We start from the raw sequence: 6,306 nt of genomic DNA on the forward strand, positions 1-6,306 counted from the left end.
TTTTTTTTTTTTTTGTACCAGGGATCAAACTCGGACCCTTGTGCTTGTGAGGCAGGCAGTGGAACCACTGAGCCAGATCCCAGCCCTAGTGAATTCTTTTTCTGAGAATGAAACCACTGGCAAAACAAGAAAACTATGAAAATTACTTATAAAAGCAGAAAGTCATTTAAATGTAATGAGCTTGAAACTATTAATGTGTAATACAGTACAAATGTGATGGTAAATTTTAGGAATTCATTATTGTGAAAATGACACAATGTGGAAAAAAAAATTGAACTGCGGAAACTGTCTTTTTTTTTTGGAGACAGAGTCTTGTTGTATAGTTCAGGCTGGCTGTGAACTCACTATGTAGCTGAGGATGGCTTTGAATTCATGGTGATCCTCATGCCTCAGCATCCCGAGTGCTGGGATTACAGGCGTGCACTACCATGCTCAGCTTGGCACTGCCTCACTTAGTTTGGAAATCTAGACATCTCAGGTGATTTCTACAAATAATTTAGGGTTAGTTTAACACTCAAAACACTCAATGTAACTAGCCATATTACAGAAAGAAACAGAAAGTTTATGATCACCATTAATAGATACCAAAAAAACATTTGACATACTCCAGTATCTATACCCAAACAAAAAGAAAACTAGGTACAAGTGAACCTTCTCAAACTGATAAACACATCTATGAAAAACCTACAGCTAACCTAAACTATACCTAACAGCAAATGAATGAATGCTATTCCCTTATGCACTGGATATCCATATGCAAGAAAGAACCGATTCACACCTTGCACCATATAAAATGTTTAAAATTGGACCACAGTAGATCTGAAAGTAAAACATTTCTGAGAGGAAACACAGTCTGATTTTGTACCAGCCCAGGATATCTCATGGTAGCACTAGTGGCATTTTGGGCTTGTAGTTTGTTGTGAGGACTGCAGGATGTTTAGCAGCATCCTTGGTTTCTGCTCACTAGATACTATTAATTAGTACCACAGTTGTGACAACAAAAAATGTCCTTAAGCATCACCAGATTCTCCCTTTCATGCAAAATCACACTCAGTTGAGAACTCCTACATTAGGCAAAACTTTCTTAGATACAATGCCAAAAGTGTGATCCATAAAAAATGATATGCTTAATTTCACCAGAACTCAGAATTACTTCTCTTCAAAAGACAGTGTTTAAAAGACTGAAATATAGGTCACAGACTGGAAGTGGCTGCAAGTACATACCTGGTAAAAGACTTGTATCTAGAAAACATAAAGGCTTACAACATATTAAGAAGAAAATAAGGTCAATTTATAAAAAGTGCAAAAGATTTAGATATGTCATCAGAAAGATACCCAAACAACAAACACATGAAAATATGCCTACCATCATCAATCCACAGGGAAATATAAACTAAAACCACATTAGGATACCATGTCTTACTTATTGAAATGTCTAAAATTAAAGACTAATATAGGAAATGCTGGAAAGGACACAGGGAAACTGGGATTATTATATATGATGATGGGAATATAAAATGGTACAGTCATTTGGAAGAACAATCTTAAAAATTCACCCAATATATGATCCAGTCGTTTTTTCCTTAGTATTTATCTAAAATTCTTTGAAAGTCAAATGTTTCAAACAAAGAATGACACTACTGTCAACGACGGCAAGGAATTAGAGGACACAGCATCAGACAAATTGTAAAGGCTTTTGTTGATTGAAACCGCCTTCTCATTTCTGCTGTCTATTAATCACATAGGATTCTGAGATCCTAGTGCCCTGTGCATGGTATATTTTAGTGGCCTGGAAAGGAAACTGAGAAGCCCATTCCCCACCTTTAATCTACATAGGGCTCAAGTAACTAAAGAGAGTGGGCCTGCATCCTTTGGAACAAGTTCTAGGGCACTTGAGAGTAAAAGAAAAATAAAATATTTTAAATTTTGGAGCAGTTCTGAAACCTGAATATATTACAGTGAGCCCTCAAGTTATGACCAGCCTAACATACAAACAACTTGGGTTAATTAGGTTAATGGAAGATTAATCTGCCTCTTGTTATCTATAGCACGTACCCAGGTAAACATCCAGCTCTCAGCTGTGTTGACTTACAACCAACTTGAGTTACAACCGGCCCTAGAGAACCTGTTGAATGGGTTAAGTCAAGGGTCCACTGTATTTGGTATCATACAATATGTAGTGTGAACTCCAGTTAATGGGAGGATCAACTGGTTTAATACACTTTCATATTAGGAAGAAAACTCATCTGATTTAGAAGTAACATGAACTCAAAACCCTCAATAAAGAAGTCATTTCCTACTCAGATTATGAAGCCTATTCTACAATGCCACTTTGTCCAGCTCCGGCAGTTATGTGACAGGATTGAATATGTGCTCTTAGAACCCAAATTTGCTCCCTAGCATTACTCTCTATTAAAGGAGTCAGGGTTCCTTGGGGAGCAATGTATTCCACGTTTGATAAAGAGTAATTCAAACTGAGTTTTGGGACATCTTAACTATTATCACAAAGAATTGTTTTCAGTAGTTCCTGGGGCGGGGGTGGTGCGGAAAAGGGTAAAGAGATCAACTTGACATGAGGGTGGCTGGGCACCGGTAAAAACAATCTGAGTATCCACTAGAAGTGATTACACATCTACCATAAATGCTAAGGAAAACAAACAAACAAACAAACAACCACATGTGTAAAGAAAATATAAAACAATTTGAAGTCTCATATGCTGTTGCGGGCTTATATAATGGTTTGGCAGTTTCTTATTAAATGAAACATAACCTACTGGAAGACTAGAAAATTCCAACCCTAGAAACTTATACAAGAGAAATAAGTTATGGAGTTCATTCACAAACATTTCTACAAGAATGTCCATAGCAGCTTTATTTGTAAGAGGAAAAAAAAAAAAAAAAAGGCAGAATCATCCCAGGTCTCCATCAACAGGAAGACAGAAAAATGGTGACATGTTCATATGAAAGAACACTTAGAAATAAAAGTGAATACACCGACACACACAACAATATCAATAAACCTCAAAAGCACTATGCTGAAAGAAATTTTATTAAGTTTTATGATAGGCAAGTTTAAACTGGGGTACAAAAGAATCAGAACAGTAACTGTACCTGAGAGGTGGGTAGGGGTGGACCAGGCTGGAGAAGTAGAACTTTCTGGATAATTGCATGTTCTAAATTTTCAAAAAAGGTTTAGGTTACATATTTGTAAACACTCATCAAACTTATACTTTCTTACATGGTAAGAAAAAGAATATAATGATTCTTGAAGTGGAAACCAAATTACATTGAATAACTGCTAGTACTGGTGTTTACTGTCACTACAAACAAAATGAGTATCATTTCTAAATGATTTCTAACTAATGAAGGACCATCTTTTCTGTGAAGTTATGTATGTGTGAATTGTTTCTTATCCAAACTTTGTCCAAAACTTGGATATTCCATCATCATTAAAAAATTAAAAATAACGTACTGGGCTGGGGATATAGCTTAGTGGTTAAAAACAATGGCTTACCATGCACAAGGCTCTGGGTTCAATTCCCAGCAGCACCAAAGCTTTTAAAAAACACATGAAACACTTTCCTATGTGCCCAATATTGTCACTGTCAGTAAGCTATGAGATAAAATAGCATCAACTACTTTTTGAGAACTTTGGAAAAGACTTAGTGTAAGTTTGTCATCCAAATCTATTTGTTTCCTGTCTCTACACTTGTGGGAAGTTAGGGAAATTAACTTCTTTAAGTTTTACTTTCCTCATTTGTGAAAAGGGAAAGATAATAGATTTAACCACATATGCTTATTTTGAATATGAAATGAGACATCTCATTTTACATATAACACAAGGACTGGTACGTACAAAATAATAAAATGTTTCTTTTTCTTGTGGTACTGGCGTTAAACCCAGGGCCTTTGCAGTGAGCTATATACCCAACCCTTTTAATTATTATTATTAATTCTTTTCAGATGTGGTTATACTAGGTTGCTAAATTGTCTAGGCTAGGCTTAAACTTGTGATTTTCCTGCCTCATCCTCCCAGAAATTTTTCATGAAAAAAAAAGTGTCTAAGACATAAAACACTTGAAGAATGTGTAGTGCCTTAATTTGCTTAAATAGAACAATATCATCTCATTAGTTCAAGTACTGTGGCAGGATGTTTTCTCCTTAAGCTGTGAGAAATACTGTACAAAATAAAGAACAATAAGCTTGCTGCAGGGATAGTATGAGAATACAGAAACTGAGGTCAAGGAGGGAAATGCAGAAATGCACTTCTTTTCAGCTTAATGTCTATATTTGCTGAAGAAGTTACCCTGCTTCCCTTAGTGAAGTGGACATAATGTCAGCCATAATGTTTTGTACCTGTTGCTTACATGTGGTAAACAGGTGGAGCAGGGTTAAGGTGGGGCAGGAAGGTATTAACCACCATTCCCCTGCCCTCAGTCTGGCAGGTGGCAGAATGAAAGGCCACGTGACACTGGGGCGTTGGGACGCCCACGTCTTGGGGGGAAGCATGCAGTGTACTGTCTTTTGCTATTTGTAGTACCTCAATTTCCCACAATCTTTATTATCCTCTGTCTTTGGCATCTTTTTAGCAACCATCCGGCCCACAATTGTGTAGGCTACATTCCTGTTCACTTAAAATGAGCTGGAATGAGGTACAGGAGCTGCAGCTCATCTGTTTGATTGGGCAACAGCTCTGCTGTCTGTTACTCTGCCCAAAACTCTTTCACACTAGATATATCTCCAGATGTAGCATCTGGACCCTGGTCTATTTGATTTTGGCAGTGGTAACACATTAGGAATTTTTTAATAGTCACTTTATATCTAGACTAGATGTATCTCATCCCTTTTGCTCCTACCAAAAAAAATCCAGGCATTTCAGATGTTTCTCAAGTATCCTGAGTGCTGAGTTCCTCTCCACCATTTCACCAAAAGGTGGTGAAGATTTCAAGGAGAAACTTAGTATCTGCCTTAAAAAGTCTTGGCCAGGATGGAAGGGTAACGATGTTTCAAAATAAGAACAGACAGACATTCCACTGTTAGGCAGTACTGTGCCGGCTCTGAAACCTACGGGTGTTACTTTCTATTCTTTGGTATTGTGCTCCTCTTAACAAACTTCCTTTTCTTTTTCAAGATACAAATTTATTAGGCAGGCCAATGCCAATATAGACCAGTGAAGTTTGGGGTAGTATAAGCCAGGCATGTTGACACGTGTTTGTCATCTCAGTACTTGGGAGCTGAGGCAGGAAGATCATCACAAGTGTGAACCCAGCCTGGGCTACACTGTAAATTCAAGGTCAGCCTGAACTATATAGTGAGACCGTGGCTGAACAAAATAAAAAACAAAACTAAGTCTGAGGCAATATCAAGCACACTAACTATATGCATCTACTCCGTAATTATAATCATGTCTTTAGAAGTTTCAGAGATAGTAAATGGTACTATTAAATACACATAAAATGAGAATGGATTTTTCAATTAGTAGATATGACGGTATTGAAATTTAACATATAAAGATAATTTTGTCATATTGTTCATGAGGCAATCACTTCTATTTTTCCAGATGGTTATTACACGTAGAATCAGATTCAGAAAGACTTATTTTTAGCCCATATATATTTTCCCACAGTCTCAGTACAGGTTAGCATTCCTAATATGGAAATCCAAAATCCAAAATATTCCATAATCTAAAACTTTCTGAGAACTTACAAGATGGCCATAGGTAGGAAATTCCGATTTGACCTCATATGATGGGTCACAGTCAAAATACAGGTACACTGAAAATAGTGCATGAAATTACCTTCAGGGTATGTATTTAAGGCGCATATAAGACATTAAAAAGTTTTATGTTTAAATTTGGGTCCTGTTTCCCAAGATCTCATTTCATACAAATATTTTAAAAGTAGAAGCACTCTTGGTCCTAGGGATTTCAGATAAGGGATATTTAACTTATAAAATTTATTTTCTATTGCACAAAAGATTGTTTCCTTTATATTTTTTAATTTTACAGACCCTGCTACTGATTCCTTGACTTCAGGAATATACAATACCTCGCTCACCTTAATCCTGATTGACTGATTGTAATAAACTTGAAATCTATTTGCAAACTTACAAAAAACACTTACAATGAAAAACAGCATTGTACAAAACATAGAGAACTGAACAGAATTCATATCAATTCTTAACATGACATTAATCCTGAACTGAAGGATTTCAATGAAAATTATCCAAGCGAAAATTCCACATTTTAACCTTCAGTTTGCATCAGCAATCATTTTTACTGCTGTTACTTTTTTTTTTTTTTTTTTT

Source organism: Fukomys damarensis, unplaced genomic scaffold (genome assembly GCF_012274545.1).
Source record: "Fukomys damarensis isolate Sample0158 unplaced genomic scaffold, DMR_v1.0_HiC HiC_scaffold_26, whole genome shotgun sequence".
In the NCBI taxonomy this organism is placed as follows: domain Eukaryota; kingdom Metazoa; phylum Chordata; class Mammalia; order Rodentia; family Bathyergidae; genus Fukomys; species Fukomys damarensis.